The 17369-nt window shown below is 44.7% G+C and overlaps 1 long non-coding RNA gene across 1 annotated transcript; it reads right to left on the bottom strand.

The window, feature by feature from the left end:
• Positions 1 to 16019: 16019 nt before the first annotated feature.
• Positions 16020 to 17024, bottom strand: LOC119624461 (uncharacterized). Its single transcript, XR_012095359.1, has 2 exons — positions 16666 to 17024; positions 16020 to 16387 (listed from the first exon to the last, which is right to left on the bottom strand). It is a non-coding gene; the product is annotated as an uncharacterized lncRNA (long non-coding RNA).
• Between the last annotated feature and the right edge of the window lie 345 nt (positions 17025 to 17369).

Here is a 17369-nt window from a genome sequence, read left to right on the forward strand (position 1 = left end):
GTGTGTTTGCAGAAGGGCTCCCAGCAGGCGGGTGCAGGTTAAGGTTGACTTCTTTCTCTTAGTCTCTGCTGTAAACCTGGCAGGTGCAATGAGGTGGTGGTGAGGTGGGCTGCTGTGGATGCCTGGGAATTTGAAATCGGTTTAATTTAGCAAACATCTTCCAAATGCTCTTTTTGTTTTCCCCATCCCTAGGTTTACTGTTCAGTTCGGATGATTTAGGGACACCTCACCCTGGCATGCTGATAGCACTTTTACCCCCTCACAGGTTTTGAATGGTCTGAAATGAACATCAAGAACCCAAGTTTAACATACAGCTTATATAAATGAATGAATAATGGCATAAATCAACTGAGTTAAACAATTTCAATTTTGGAGCCACAGAATCCATGACAAGAATCCTCTCACTAATTTTTTTTTTTTGTTTGCTTTTTTCTCCTCTCTCCTGTGGTACAGCAGAGCAATAGAAACCTTCCCTTTTAAAATGGCATGGACCTAGGTTCAAGTCTTAGGTTCACTGCTTTATAAGCTAAGCTGTATTTGTTTGTTTGTTTTGAGACAGGGTTTTTGCTATTAGCCAGGCAGTGCAGTGATGTGATCATGGCTCACTGCAGCCTCCACCTTCTGGGCTCAAGAGATCCTCTCACCTCAGCCTCCCAAGTAGCTGGGACTACAGGTATGTGGCTAACTTAAAAAAATTTTTTTTTGTAGAGGCAAAGTTTCACCATGTTGCCCAAGCTTGTTTTGAACTCCTGGGCTTCAGGGATCTGCCCACTTGGGCCTCTCAAAGGATTACAGGCCTACTGCACCCAGCCTGAAAGCTATATTTGTAGACAGAGTTTCCCTCTGTCACCCAGGCTGGAGTGCAATGGCATGATCTTGGCACACTGCAACTTCTGCCTCCCGGGTTTAAGCAATTCTTGTGCCTCAGCCTCCTTAGTAGGTGGGATTACAGGCATATGCTACCATGCGCTACTGAGTTTCGCATTTTCATTAGAGACAGGGTTTTTCCTTGTTGGCCAGGCTGGTTTTGAACTTGAAAGCTGTATGTTCTTTTTTTTTTTGTTTTTTGAGATGGAGTCTTGCTTTTTTGCCCAGCCTGGAGTGCAGTGGCGTGATCTCAGCTCACGGCAGCCTCCGCCTCCCGGCTTGAAGCAATTCCCCTGCCTCAGCCTCCTGAGTAGCTGGAATTACAGGTGCCCGCCATCATGTTTGGCTAATTTTTGTATTTTTAGTAGAGACGGGGTTTCACCATGTTGTTCAGGTTGGTCTCAAACTCCTCACCTCAGGTGATCTGCCCATCTCAGCCTCCCAAAGTGCTGGGATTACAGGTGTGAGCCACCGCTCCTGGCCGAATGCTGTATTTTAAAATACAGAATGGTAATAATATATTACTTAGCATAGTGTCTGTCATTTAGTTACTTATTATTAGTTTTCCTTGTGTTTTTTTTTTCCCTGTGCTGGTTTTTCAACAATTCCTAAGAATCCTCTTGGCACTGGGCATATTCTTCATCATTGCACTAACACTCTATCAATTAGCTATTGCTGTGTAACGAGGCTTTTCAAAATTTAGCTCGTGAATCTATGGGTGGATTGGGCAGTTCTGCTGATCTTGGCTGGGCTTACATGTTTGGTGGTCAGCTGGCTATAGACTGGTTTAGGATGGTCTCAGTTGGGATAACTGGGCATAACTAGGATGGTCTCAGTTGGGATAACTTCATGGGGTCTCTCATCCTTCAAGAGGCTAGCCTGGAATTGTTCTTTATTATTATCATTTTTTTGAGATGGAGTCTCACTCTGTTGCCCATGCTAGATTGCAGTGGTGTGATCTTGGCTCACTGCAACCTCCGCCTCCTGGGTTCAAGTGATTCTCCTGTCTCAGCCTCCCGAGTAGCTGGCACTACACGCACGTGCCACCGTGCCTGGCTAATTTATATATATATATATATATTTTTAGTAGAGACAGGGTTTCACCATGTTGGCCAGGTTGGTCTCGAGCTCCTGACCTCAGGTGATCTGCCTGCCTTGGCCTCCCAAAGTGCTGGGATTACAGGCATGCGCCACTGCACCCAGCCAGCTTGTTCTTATGGTGATCAGAGATCTGAGAGAGAGCAAAAATGGCAGGGCCTTTTGAAACTTATGCTCAGAATTGGTACAACATCACTTCTGCCTTATTTATTCTATTGGCCAAAGCACCCCCCTAGGCAGAGCAAAGTCAGAGTATGAGGAGGGTACAAAGTTACAGGACAGCAATCTACCTATATTGAATACAGGTAGGACAATAGTTGGGACTATTAATGCATTGAAATCTATCTGACACACTATAGTCTATAATTATTTACTTCTCTCTCTCCAACCGGACTCTGTTTTCTTCACTGCAGGATTCTTTGTGCCTAGCACCGAGCTTGGCACATAGTAGGTGTTCAACAAACGTTTGTTGATTGAGTCAATGAAGAGCTGGACTGTGGAGCTGTCCCTGGCTGGGGAGCCGGTTGCTTGGTCACTCCCAATCTAGATGAGAATCACTGTGAGTCAACAGGCTTTGAAGTTTGGTTCCAGCCTTCCAGCTCAGCCAAATTCTTCTCTTTCACCTGGGTTTTGGTCTTTGGAAGGTAAATAGCTGAATGCTTATTTTGGTGTCATTCTGACATTTCTGAAATTTTGCAAGATCAAAGATCTTGTGATTGAGAAAGGGATGTAATATTTAACCCGTGTAATTATGTCAGGAATACAAACAAGGCAGGTCATTTGGATTTATTAATATCTGGACACTCAGTTTCAGATATAGTTAAACATTTAAAAGTCTCTTGAACTGAAAAAAATCTCCTTTCATGCTTTATATGTTGAAATTGTTTCTGTCAGTTGGTGAATACACATATATTTATTATTCCAGGATAAAATGGTACAATAATTAATGATAATTGAGAGGTGTGAATTTTATTTGCAAACGTAATTGTTAGGTTTCAAATATTTAAATAAATAGAAAATAGCCTGATAGTTCATATGAATATTAAGAGAGTGTGTTAGCTAGATAACTTTGGGGAGAACATTTTATTCTTTAGGAGCCAACAAATGTTTATACAAATTTAAATAAGAATACTAGGCAGAATAATAGAGATTCAATTATCTTTTATAATTCCAATCTTTATAGAATTATTTGGCAGAATAGCAGCTTAAACATTAAATCAAATAATTTTTAGGAACTATATTTAACTTGTAGTTATTTAATTCCACTTAGACCATTAATCTCTTAAGAAAATGTCTACTTGAGAATTAGTCATATCTTGTGGGATCAATTAAAGGTAAAATGTCTGTTTTTCTACTTCAAAATTTTATAAGGAAGAAAAATTCTGCTTTCAAGTGCAAGATTCACAATAGACCAACTTCCATTCAAATTCATTCAAATATGATAAAGAATATAAAAAACATGAAAGAAAAAAGTGGTTAAAAATAAAGAGGTATCTGCCCCCCCACCTTTTTTTTTTTTTTTTTTTAACAAATACAAAGATCTTGTTTTAGGCCAGGCGTGGTGGCTCACGTCTGTAATCCCAGCACTTTGAGAGGCCAGGTTGGCAGATTGCCTGAGGTCAGGAGTTTAAGACCACCCTGGCCGTCTCTACTAAAACTACAAAAACTAGCTGGGCGTCGTGGCGGTCCCCTTTAATTCCAGCTACTTGGGAGGCTGAGGCAGGAGAATCGCTTGAACCTAGGAGAGGGAGGTTGCAGTGAGCCGAGATCACGCCACTGTACTCCAGCCTCGGTGACAGAGTGAGACTCCATCTCAAAAAAAAGAAACAAAAATCTTGTTTTTTTCACTAACTTCAGTTGAAAATGAGAGACTACTTAGTATGACAAACGTGCAGTGTGTGATTTTGAGAGCAATGGAACCTTTTAAGGTACAGAGAAGGTAGCATTCCTTTTTTTTTTTGAGACAGAGTCTCGCTCTGTCTCCCAGGCTGGGGTGCAGTGGCGCAATCTCGGCTCACTGCAACCTCCACCTTCTGGGTTCAAGCGATTCTCCTGCCTCAGCCTCCTGAGTAGCTGGGATTATAGGCATGTGCTACCACGCCCAGCTAATTTTGTATTTTTAGTAGAGATGGGGTTTCTCCATGTTGGTCAGTCTGGTCTTGAACTCCTGACCTCAGGTGATCCGCCCACCTTGGCCTCCCAAAGTGCTGGGATTACAGGCATGAGCCACCGTGCCCAGCATGAACTTATTCTTTTTTAATGGCTGCATAGTATTCCATGGTGTATATTTGCCACATTTTCTTTATCCAATCTATCATTGATGGGCATTTGGGTTGGTTCCAAGTTTTTGCTATTGTAAATAGTGCTGCAGTAAACATACATGTGCATGTGTCTTTGTAGTAGAATGATTTATAATCCTTTGGGCATATACCAGCAATGGGATTGCTGGGTCAAATGATATTTCTGGTTCTAGATCCTTGAGGAATCACCACACTGTTTTCTACAGTAGTTGAACTAATTTACATTCCCGCCAAGAGTTTAAAAGCATTCCTGTTTCTCCACAACCTCTCCAGCATCTGTTATTTCCTGACTTTTTAATAATCGCCATTCTAACTGGTGCGAGATGGTATCTCATTGTGGTTTTGATTTGCATTTCTCTAATGACCAGTGATGATATGTTTCTTGGTCACATACATGTCATCTTTTGAGAAGTGTCTGTTCATATCCTTTGCTCACTTTTTGATGGGGAAAAACACAATTTTAAAATGAGCAAATGACTTGAGTAGATATTTCTCCAAAGAAGATATGCAAAATGCCAACAAGCACAGGAAAAGATGCTAGAAATCATTAGTCATTAGGGAAACAGAAATCAAAACCACAATAAGTAGCCCTTTACATCCACTAAGGTGGCTATCAAAATAATAATAATAATAATAATAATAATAATATTTAAAAAAAAACAGACAATAACAAGCATGGCCAGGAAATGGAGGAACTGGAGCTTTCATAAATTGCTGGTGGGAATTTAAAATGATGAAGCTGTCTTGGAAGCAGTCTGGCAGTTCCTCAAAGGAGTAAACAGAGAGTTACCATATGACCTAATAATTCTACTCCTAGGTATAAGCCTCAGAGAAATTAAAGCAAAGGTCCACCTAAAAACTTGAATGCAGACGTTCATAGCAGCATTCTTCATAATAGCCAAAAGGTATAATAACCCAAATGTCCATCAAGTGATCAACAGATATATGAAATGTGATATGTCCATACAATGGAAGGTTGTTCAGCCATAAGAACGAATTAAGTACTGATAACATGTTACAACATGGATGAACTTTGAAAATATTACATTAGGCCAGGCGCAGTGGCTTGCACCTGTAATCCCCGCACTTTGGGAGGCTGAGGTGGGTGGATCACGAGGTTAGGAGTTTGAGACCAACCTGACCAACATGGTGAAACCCCGTCTGTACTAAAGATACAAAAATTAGCCCGGTGTGGTGGCGTGTGCCTGTAATCCCAGCTACTCAGGAGGCTGAGGCAGGAGAATCGCTTGAACCTGGGAGGCGGAGATTGCAGTGAGTTGAGATTGCGGCATTGCACTCCAGCCTAGGCGACAGGGCGAGGCTCCATCTCAAAAAGAAAAAAAAAAAAAGAAAATATTACATTAATATTACATTAAGTAAGTGACACCAGTCACCAGAGACCATATTGTATAAATCCACTTACAAAATGCCCAGATAGGTAAATCTACAGAGGCAGAAGCTAGATTAGTGTTTGCCTAGGACCTAGGGGGCTATGGGAAATGCAAAGTGACTGCAAAAATAGGAAGGTTTTTTGCTGGAGTGACTAAATTATCCTAAAATGGTTGTGGTGATGCTTGTACAACTCTACAAATATAGTAAAGATCACTGATACTTCAAATGATAAATGGTATGGTATGTGATTTATACCTTAATAAAGCTGTTTTAAAAAGCTATTAGAGGAAAAAAAAGCTGTTAGAGCTTAAAGTGAGTTAAGCAAGGTTGCAGAATACAAGATCAATACAGAAAAATCAACTGTATATATAGAAAAATCAATTCTATATATGGAAATAAACAAGTGGAAATTGAGATTTTTTTTTTAAAGTACCATTTATAGCCAGGCATGGTAGCTCATGCCTGTAATCCCAGCACTTTGGGAGGCTAAGGTGGGGGGATCACTTGAAGTCAGGAGTTCAAGACCAGCCTGGCCAACATGGTGAAATCTCTACTAGAAATATAAAATATTTCTACTTCATCTCTACTAGAAATATAAAAATTAGATGGGTGTGGTGGTGCATGCCTGTAATCCCAGCTACTTGGGAGGCTGAGGCAGGAGAATCACTTGAACCCGGGAGGCGGAGGTGTTAGTGAACTGAGATCATGCCACTGTACTCCAGCCTGAGTGACTCTGTGTCCAAAAAAAAAAAAAAAAAAGAAAGAAAGAAAGAAAGAAAAAAAGACCATTTACAATATCAAGGAAAACCTGACATACAGAATACAAGCAAGATTCGTATGCTAAAAACTACCAAACATTGGCCAGGCGCTGTGGTTCACACTCGTAATCCCAGCACTTTGGGAGGCCCAGGCGGGCAGATCAGGAGGTCAGGAGATCGAGACCATCTTGGCCAACATGGTGAAAACCCATCTCTATTAGAATACAAAAAATTAGCTGGGCGTGGTGGTGTGTTCCTGTAATCTCTGCTACTTGGGAGGCTGAGGCAGGGGAATCACTTGAACCCAGGAGGCAGAGGTTGCAGTGAGCTGAGATCATGCCACTGCACTCCAGCCTGAGCAACAGAGCAAGACTCTGTCTCAAACAAAACAAAACAAAACAAAACAAAACAACACAACCAAACATTGAAGAAACAAATACTTAAATAAATCAAAAGATATGTGATGTTCATGGATCAAAAGACTTTAAATTGTTAAGATGTCAATTCTCCCTAAATTGTATTATATTATAATAATACAATTGACTGTTTTTCTGTAAGTTCTATTAGTTTTGCTTCATATATTTTGGGGTTCTGTTGCTTGGTGGATATACATTTATAATTGTCATATCTTCACCTCCATAAAGACCCTAACTCCAATACAGTCAAAATGGCAGGGGATGTTAGGGCTTCAACATATGAATTTGTTGGCAGAGAGCGGGGATGCAAGTCAGCCCATAGCACTGAATAATATTCCACTGTATGGATATCCTACACTTTATCCATTTGCCTTTTTTTTTTTTTTTTTGAGACGGAGTCTCACTCTGTTGCCTAGGCTGGAGTGCAGTGGCACGATCTCAGCTCACTGCAACCTCCGCCTCCTCAGTCCAAGTGATTCTCTCACCTCAGCTCCCAAGTAGCTGGGATTACAGGCGTCTGCCACCACGCCCGGGTAATTTTTGTATTTTTAGTAGAGATGGAGTTTCACCATATTGGCCAGGCTGGTCTCAAACTCCCGACCTCAGGTGATCTGCCTGCCTTAGCCTCCCAAAGTGCTGGGATTACAGGCATGAGCCACCATGCCTGGCCCCATTCACCTTTTGAAGAACATCTTGGTTTCTTACTTCCAGGTTTTGTCAGTTAAGAATAAGGCTGCTATAAACATCTATGTGCAAGTTTTTCTGTGGATATGTTTTCAACTCATTTGGGTAAATAACTGAATGCGATTGCTGAATCGTATGGTATAACTATACTTGGCTTTGGAAGAAGCTGCCAAACTGTCTTCCAAAGTGGCTGTACCACTTTGCATTTCCACTGGCGTGTATGAGAATTTCTGTTGATCCACATCCTCAACAGCACGCGTTACTATTGGTTTTTTGGATGTAGCCATTCAAATAGGTGTGTAGTAGTTTCTAATTGCTATTTTAATTGACAATTCCATAGTGGCATATGATGTTGAGCGTCTTTTCATTTGCTTCTTTCCTATCTGTGTATCTTCTTTGGCAGAGTGTCTGTTCAGATGTTTGCCCACTTTTAGTTCGTTTATTTTCTTAATAGTGAGTTTTAAGAGTTATTTGTATAGTTTGGATAACAGTCCTTTATCAGACATGTATTTTGAAAATATTTTCTCCCAGTCTGTGGCTTGCTTTTTTTTTAAATTCTCGTAATAGTCTCTTTTACAGAGCAGAAGTTTTTAATTTTTTTTCTTTTTTTTTGAGACAAGGGTTCACCGTGTCACCCAGGTTGGTGTGCATTGGTGCAATCATGGCTCATTGCAGCCTCAACCTCTTGGGCTCAGGTGATCCTCCCACCTCAGCCTCCCTAGTACCTGGGACTCAGGTGCGTGCCACCACACCTGGCTAATTTTTGTACTTTTTTGTAGAGATAGGATTTTGCCATGTTGCCCAGGCTGGTCTCGAACTTCTGGGCTTAAGTGACGCTCTCACCTTGGCCTTCCAAAGTGCTGGGATTATAGGCATGAGCCACTGTGCCCAGCTGAAGTTTTTAATTTTAATGAAGTCCAAATTACCAATTTCCTTCATAGATTACGCTTTTGGTGTTTTGATCTTAGTAGGCTGGATTGTTGTCCACATTTGATTGTTGGAAAAGCAGGTCTGAAGTGAACTGCTCAGAGTCAGCCAGTACCTGTGCATAAGCCAAAGTTTATCCGGTCTCCTCGTTGAGGGCATTCTTCACCGCACGTGGAGCAGCAGGAGGGACCCATGTATATATGTGTGTTTGTGTGTATGCACACAGATGCATTTTTGTTCATGAATGCAAATAGGTAGGGCATACGCATTTGGTGTTGAGAAGCCAGCAGACTGTTGCATAAAAAGCAACGTGGGTGGCTGGGCACGGTGGCTCATGCCTGTAATCCCAGCACTTTGGGAGGCTGAGGCAGGCAGATCACGAGGTCAAAAGATCAAGATCATCCTGGCCAACACAGTGAAACCCCGTCTCTACTAAAAATAGAAAAATATTAGCTGGGCATGGTGGTGCATGCCTATAGACCCAGGCACTTGGAAGGTTGAGGCAGGAGAATCGCTTGAACCTGGGAGGTGGAGGTTGCAGTGAGCTGAGATCGCGCCACTGCACTCCAGCCTAGGTGACAGAGTGAGACTCTGTCTTAAAAAAAAAAAAAAAAAAAAAAAAAAGCAATGTGGTTGAACAAAGATATACAATTTCTTACCTCTTAGAATTAAAAAAAATAAACCATTAAAAGCTGTCATTTGTCAGAATGGGGAGCAGCTAGAATTCTCATATACTGCAGGGTGGTGGTGAAATGGTAGAGTCACTTTGGAAAACAGTTTGGCAGTTTTTTTGTATGTGTTTGTTTGTTTCTGAGACGGAGTCTGGCTCTGTTGCCCAGGCTGGAGTGCAGTGGCACCATCTCGGCTCACTGCAAGCTCCTCCTCCTGGGTTCAAGCAAGTCTCCTGCCTCAGCCTCCCGAGTAGCTGGGACTACAGGCACCCTCCACCACGCCCGGCTAATTTTTTGTATTTTTAGTAGAGACGGGGTTTCACCATGTTAGCCAGAATGGTCTCGATCTCCTGACCTCGTGATCCGCCCGCCTCGGCCTCCCAAAGTGCTGGGATTACAGGTGTGAGGTACTGCACTCCGCTGGCAGTTTTTTATACAGTGACACATTTTCCATATGACTCTACACTCTCATTGTTAGGTATTTACTCAAGAGAAATGATAAGTTATGTTCACCCTGAAACCTATGTAAAAATCTTCACAGCAGTTTTATTCCTAATAGCAAAAAATCAGAGAAAATGCAAACGTCCATCAACAGGCAAATGGATAAACACACTAGGATATTTGCGTACAGGGGAACTCTACTTGATGAATGGGTAGAATACTACTCAGGAGAATGAAAGAACTGCTTGACTGTAACAGCAAAATGTATGAATCTTGGCTGGGCGCAGTGGCTCAAACCTGTAATCCTAGCACTTTGAGAGGCTGAGGTGGGCGGATCACTTGAGGACAGTTCTAGACCAGCTTGGCCAACATGGTGAAAACCCCGTCTCTACAAAAAGTACAAAAATTACCCAGGTGTGGTGGCGTGTACCTGTAATCCCAGCTAGGGACTGAGGAGGCTGAGGCATGAGAATCGCTTGAACCGGGGAGGCAGAGATTGCAGTGAGCTGAGACCGCGCCACCGCACTCGAGCCTGGGTGACAGAGCGAGACTCTGTCTCAAAATAAATAAATAAATACAATGTATGAATCTCAAAGATATTTTACTGAGTGAAGAAAGATAGACACAAAGGAGTATATACTATATGAATCCATTTACATGAAATTCTAGAACAGACAAATCTAAGCTCTGGTGATAGAGAACTGATTTATGGTTGACTGGTGATGGGGGGGATTGATTATAAAGAGGCACAAGAAAACTTCCTGGGGTGATGGAAATGTTTAATATCTTGTCATTGTCAGTATCAGTCAGGCCGGGTGTGATGGCTTATGCCTGCAATCCCAGCACTTTGGGAGGCTGAGGCAAGAAGATTGCTTGAGGCCAGGGGTTCAGGACCAGTGTGGGCAACATAGCGAGACCCTCTCTCAACAGGTTAAAAAAATGAGCCCAGCGTGGTGGCACATGCCTGTAGTCCTAGATACTGGGAGGCTGAAGCAGGAGGATCGCTTGATTCCAGGAGTGCAAGGTTACAGTGAGCTATGATCACACCAGTGCACTCCAGTCTGGGCAACAGAGTGAAACTTTATCTCTAAAACAAACAAAAGCAGTCAATCAATATCTTGATTATATGGTTGTTATAACGCTGCACTTACAAATCTGTGCATTTTATTGTATCTAGTTATGCTTCAATAAAACTGACGCCAAAACAAGTTGGTTGAAACAGTATTTTTGGCCCCTGTTTTATCAAGTATTATTAATTTTTATGCAACGACGATAGCTTCCAAAGTGCATTTTAGCTCTATACGCCAACCCCACCTTCAGACTTGTGGGCTTTTAATTGCTAAATAATTTCCCAGCAATTATGCATTCATCTGATGAAGTTATTACAAATTTTAAAGTTTTTCAGGGTTCCAAGTGAATCAACTGAAAGAAATTCGGTTGGAAATGAATGTTTACAGCCATTAGTTCCTGTCTTGATAAGGTCGTTGCACCCCGGGGAGATTTTGCAATTTTTGCATGCATTTTGAAAGCAATTTTGTCTTCTTTCTAGGTTGTTTCATTAAAACAAATTCATTTTCAGTCATCCATGTCCACTTTACCTATTTGGCTATGTTTTCACAAATTCCACGAAATTTCTAGTCTCTTAGAGAGGAAGACAAGATTGACAGTTCACAGAAACACTGACAAACAAACAGGGCAGGCATAATGAACTGAAAATAGATTAGGACATGAAATTTTAAAAAATGTCAAAGTCTGAAAGAGGACTACAAAAATGGAAAAATATTGTAACACAATGGATAAAGAATGATTTTATAAAGTCCCCAAATTCTGTTACCAGCTTGCTACGTGGGGCAAGTTTAACCTCTTTATGCCCCATTTCCAGGTCTGAAAGGTAGGGGCTAATGATGGAACCCCTTTATGGATTATTGTGAGGATTAAATGAAGTCGTTCACGTCAAAGCCTTCAGCCCCATACCAGGCGGGCCACTGCACTCCAGCCTGGGCGACAGAGTGAGACTCTGTCTCAAAAAATAAAAATTAAAATAAAATAAAATAAAATAAATGTTTGCTGCTATTATTATTACCTCCGTAGTGCGTAATAATTACTAATTACAATTAAAAAACCCCCAGTGACTAGACGTATTGTCAACCTTTTGGATCATTTTACTTGGGTCATATTGGGGGTATGGCTGGCCGGCTGGTGGTTTAGAAGGTGATTTGGTCACTGGACTGGTATAAGGAAAAGGAAGGATAGTTGCAGGGTTAAGGAGGCTAAGAGGCTTAACTTTGAGGGAGCGTTAGATCTTGGTGTCCCCAAGTTCTGAATTTATTCATTTAGTCACTCAGCAAACATACTGATTCCTCGGCATCCATGAATAAGTTAGGGATCTGGGGAGATGGCACCCAGGCTGGGGAGGGGTTAGCCTAAATGGCCTCTAAGCTCACATCCACCCTGCAGGGAGGAGATCCAGAGGCTGAAAGTGACTTGAGAGATATTTGAGCAAAGTCAGGGCTGGGACCTGCTATGTGCCCTCTGTCCCACTGGTGAGCAATTCTCCTAGCACCTATGATCACAGGCCAGGGTAGGAAGTACTTGAGTCCTAACAGGAGAGTAGTCACTTTCATCTGGGAAATAATGGCATGCAAGCCTGGCATTGACAGACTCGGGGCATTTGGACACCTATGGAGAAAGGGCTGTCCAGGTGGTAGGCGCGGTATAGGAGAAAAATAGGTGGATCTGGGAAACATTAGACACTGTTTCTTGTGTCATAGACTTTCCCTCCAAGTCCAGAAGGGCTTCCTGGAGGAGGAAGAATTTTGGGCTGACACTAGGACCTGGGTTTGATGAAACTGAGTATAGCAATTCTTTAGTATTACCAGGCAACATAAATTTCTACTTCCAGCTATCTGTCCTCTCCCCCTGCACACTTATTGGAAGCTGGCATTTTTCATGACTCACCTGATAAAGAGTTTTTAGAAATGTAACTCAAGGTAGGAAGGACATAGACACTCTTGTAGTATTATTGAATATGAAAATTATGCAGGTGGGTGATTTCCCCTAGGGGACGATTCTATGTGAGTTTTAGACATCTCGCCGGAAGCCAGGCCACAATAAGGACCCCATCTCCTTTCCCCTGTCCTTATGATCAAAAGCCGCTGTTTCCCCATATTTTTTTTCTCATTCTAAAGCAGAGTCAGAAAGAGCCAGAAATGACTGAGTGTCCAGGTGGGAGGCTGGAGGCAAGCGGAAGAGGGGCTTGGGGGAGAGGGTAAAGGGAGGCAGAGAGGGGAGGGAAGCGTGGGTCTGAGGTGGACTCCTTTCTTTTGTTTTTGTAGACTTAGGTTATTCACTATGAGAGTCCTTTCTTTTTGCTTTGTTTTTTGAGAGACAGTCTTGCTCTGTCACCCAGGCTGGAGTACAGTGGCGCAATCTCGGGTCACTGCAACCTACACCTCCCGGATTCAAGCGATTCTCCTGCCTCAGCCTCCCGAGTAGCTGGGACTGCCACCGAGCCCGGCTAATTTTTGTATTTTTAGTAGAGAGGGGGTTTTGCCATGTTGGCCAGGCTGGTCTTGAACTCCTGGCCTCAAGGGATCCACCTGCCTTGGCCTCTCAAAGTGCTGGGATTACAGGCTTGAGCCACTGTGTCCAGTGAGAGTCCTTTCCTGACTGCATGGTTCAGTCCTGAGTGGACACTTGGAATTCAGGCTACAGACCTGGAAAATGCCATCCTTGAACCTGCTGGGTGGGCGCCCATTCTGTCCAACCAGGAAACAGCTCCCAGCACCCAGGTGCTGGGGATACAGCGAGGACAGGCTGGGTGTCTCCTGCCCTCAGGACCACCTCGTGTGGTGGGAGACACGCATATGCAGAAAGATGGAAACATGGCAGAAGAGGCAGGAATGGAGCTGGGAGCTTTGGATCTAGGGCAGGTATGGCTGAGCTAGGCCGTTTCATTCTCTCCTCCTGAAGAATGCCCCCCTGCCTTCTGCTATTGTTCTGTGGGATCCCTCTCTCGTGCTTAGGAGCCTAGCCAGCAGTAGCCTCAGTGACCTCAGGGACAGACCCTCACAGCAGCAGAGGAGAGAGGGAGGGACCGGGGTGTGGGTGGCAAGGCTGGTGTGAGATAGGGAGATGAGAGTGTCTTAGCTGGAGGAGCTGGGGAAATCCAGGCTGCCCATTTTTCAGAGGGGAAAGCTGAGACTCTCATAGAGCAAGGGATTATCCAGGGAAAGGAACATGAGTACCGAGGAGGAAAAACCTGGGGGGCAGGGGCCCAGAAGAGAAGGCAGATCCCTCTCTACCCCACCCCCAGGCAGGAAGCCCAGGCTCTAACCACCACCTTTGGGCCAGGCACCTCTCCTGTCCTCTGAAGGGGCGGGGGAGAGGGGGATGAGTGTGGCTTCTGGCCCGCTGGATATGCTTGCAAGGCACATTTGCAGATTTGCTGCTGCACAGGGCGGGGTGGGTTGGTGGGGAGGTCCCAGCCTGATGGAGCACCTGGAGGGTGGAGAGACCTCTTGGCACCTGTTTACTCCCTCTCAAGTCTCAGAGGCAGCCCAGAGGCAGAAGGTGACTTGATGGACACTTGCACAAAGTCAGGGCTGGACAGGGCAGTTCCCCAGGCAGCTCCCCTTTCTGGTGCATTCTTGAATTAGTGGGAGGGCAGGTTCACTCTCCAAAGTTGGACCATAAATTCTCTGAGGGGCAGGATCACCTCACCCAGACACTGGCCCTCATACATCCCAGGGTTCCAGTAAATGTACACCCCATCCAGTCGCTTTTCTAACTGCAACAAGAGCTAAGTAACATTTATTGTGCACTTACTCTGTTCTAGGTACTATCACAGCAGGGACTGCTTTTCATTCTGGCACCAATTCTGGGAAGTAGATGGTATTATTATCCCCATTCGACAAAGGTGGAAACTGAGGCCCAGTGAGGTGAAGTGCCTCATATAGAGACTTGCTGAAGGTCACATGCAGACGGAATCAGGACAGGAATCCCTGTGGGTTCACAGCCTGCCCTGAATGCCCCACTTTTCCCCTTTCCTAGGGCCCCTGGCACTCTTTCTGGTGCCAGGCTCATGCCAAGCTGAAGGAGCCATTCTGGAAGCAAATCTGGGCAGGCGAAGGCCAAGCAGCCAGTTCACAGGGGTTGTGTTGACAAGTTTCTTGGCAACGTGGAAAGTCTGACGATCTTACAAATGTGTGAAACTAAGACTCAATTTTCCCTCATCCTATCTCCCCTTTCTACCCACCCTCCAACATGGATCTAAATATGGATCCCATGTTGGGGGGGTAGCCCCCCTCTCTAGACTGCAAGAGAAGACGACGTTGGGGAGGAGGTGGGGGCAGTCAAATTGGGCAAGAGCGGCCTCGGATGATGCTGCCTCCAAAAAGGTCCCTGTGTAAGTATGAGGTGGGTGACTGAAATTTCTGAAATCCGTATCTGAGATCACTGGGTGGAGTCATACATTTCCACCCTTCTGGGATTAAGGACACAGCAAGGAAGATCATTTAGGGCGAAGTCACCGTTTATGGGAATCTAAACTGTGACTTTGGCAAGGTGCGACATAAAAATGCTAATATGTGTTTATGCACTAAGCTGGAAATAATGCCGAGCCCCTCAGTTAAAAAAAAAAACAAACCAAAAAAACTGTCAAGAATTGCAGTTTCCTCGAGTCAGAGGAACTAAGTGAGCTGTTAACTGAGGACTGTAAACCTGCCACATGGCGACGTTGCTTTGGTTATTCAACAGAAATACCTGCTTTCTATATGCATGCACTGTGGTTTACATGCCTCTGAATTTCTAATTTCTGCAGGAGATTCTGGTGACTAGTATGCGTTTTCTCAACATTCACAGTTATTATAACTTTAAATCTTTTACCCATATTCTATAACAATGTCATCCAAGTGTTCTTTAAGTGGTGGTGCCGAAAAACGCACCTGAAAATCGATAACATTGGAAAGGAAATGAGATGTGATAAAACGTTACGAAGAAGGCCAAGCCACCGGCAGGAAATGCTGCACTGTTAATTTAGCAGAGAGTGCGTTATGAAATATTAGCGATAATGCCGGGAAAATAAAAAGCAGCATTAAAGCAAAAATATGCCACAATTGGGGTAATTTATGCAACACATTCTTTCTACTTTGCATTCATTTCTCTGGCCAAATTAGTCAGGAATTATGCTCGCTTTGAATTATGCAAGGTGCTCAGGACTACAGGCTTTGCATAAAACGCGACTGCCCTGAGGTTCTCAGTGGGTGGAAGAATGAGTGACCCTATTCTAGGGTTATCTTAGGCCAGGCAGTTGTACCCTCCTGTCCTAGGTGGGGATGCAGTGACCTCATCTGTAAAATGGGACCTTTGGACCGGCTTGTCTTTCTTTCCCTGCTAGACTATGTCGAGACAGGCACCATTGTATTTCTGCCCCAAAGGTGTCTTTTCCTGGATGGATCCCATAGCTGATACCAAACTCGTCTTTATTAACTGTGAGGCTGGCCATTCAAACACCAGGTGCCAGAGAGGGTTCCTCACTCATCGGAATCCAGGTGGGATGAATCCTCGGAGGCAAGGTCCCTCCACCTTCACCCTAGAGTCACACAGAGACTTGCCCTGGGGGCTGGTGACAGGTGGGTGGGAGAAGAAAAGGCCCCTGGGGAGCAGGAGAAAGCCAGGTGCCATGGGGACCCAGCGCCACTGGAGGGCAGCACCAGCACACGGCTCAGGCCGCCTCTCTCGGAGCCGGGAGGGAGGGCTGGGTTCCGCGCGCCAGCGATGCCCGGGTGCGCAGGACACCCCCACGTCCCTGCTCTCACGAAGTTCCCATTCTCCTGAAGGAGACAAAATAAACATGAACAAATGAACAAGTGTGCCTTGTCAGGCAGCAAGTGTTGTTACACACAAGATAGTGATGGGGGTGGGGACACCGTTAAATAGGGGCCAGGGAGGCCTAACCCGGGAGGGGACAGCTGAGATGCCGCTTGGGTGGGGAAAACAGCCCGAGATCTGAAGGTGTTCATGGAATGGGGAAGGGGCCCCTAGAGGAGTCGGGGAAGCCCGGGTCAGGCAAGACGAGAAAACTGAGGAACAGAGAAGCCAGGTAACTTACCCAGGGTCACAGAGCCGGTGAGCTGGGGACAGCGCCTGACGACGCCCGAGAGCCTTCCACCGCACTGGTTTCTCCGACCTTCCTCTCTAAACAGGACCGCGACAGTCACAGGTTCTGTCCCACTCCCCATTTCTGACTGTATTCCCCATAAGGAAACAGGGCAGGGATCACTGGCTGTGAGCCCAGCAAGTCCCCTCCCGTGGCTTTCTCAGTTATTAAATGGAAGGGTGGGTCCCCCCATAACTCCGAAGCTCCACTCTCTAAGCGTCCGCGGGCCGGGAACGCCTGAATTCTGGCTCGCGAGCACCTTCTTGTGGACAGTTTTGGAATCACACGCTCAGCGGGAAAAGGTCGTGGGAAAATGGTCTGTGCCTATATCGGAGAGGCTAGTGGATTGGAAGGTATCACTGAGCGTGGGTGCACGTATGTGTGTGTGCGCGCGCGCACGTGCATGCGTGCGTGCATCTGTGTGCCTGTGTGTGATGGTCTGTGTGTGAATGTACCTCTGTGCATATCGGTGTGTATGGTTGTGTGTGGGCACATACCGCCTGTGCCTCTGTGTGTGTGTGTGTGTGTGTGTGTGTGTGTGTGTGCGCGCGCGCGCGCACTCCTGTTTGTTTATATGAGCACAGGCACACACATGTCCATGTCCATGTGTGTGAACCTGCAACTATTTTTTCGTCTGTTGTGTGTGCTTGTTTTTG

Source organism: Chlorocebus sabaeus, chromosome 1 (assembly GCF_047675955.1).
Source record: "Chlorocebus sabaeus isolate Y175 chromosome 1, mChlSab1.0.hap1, whole genome shotgun sequence".
Lineage (NCBI taxonomy): Eukaryota > Metazoa > Chordata > Mammalia > Primates > Cercopithecidae > Chlorocebus > Chlorocebus sabaeus.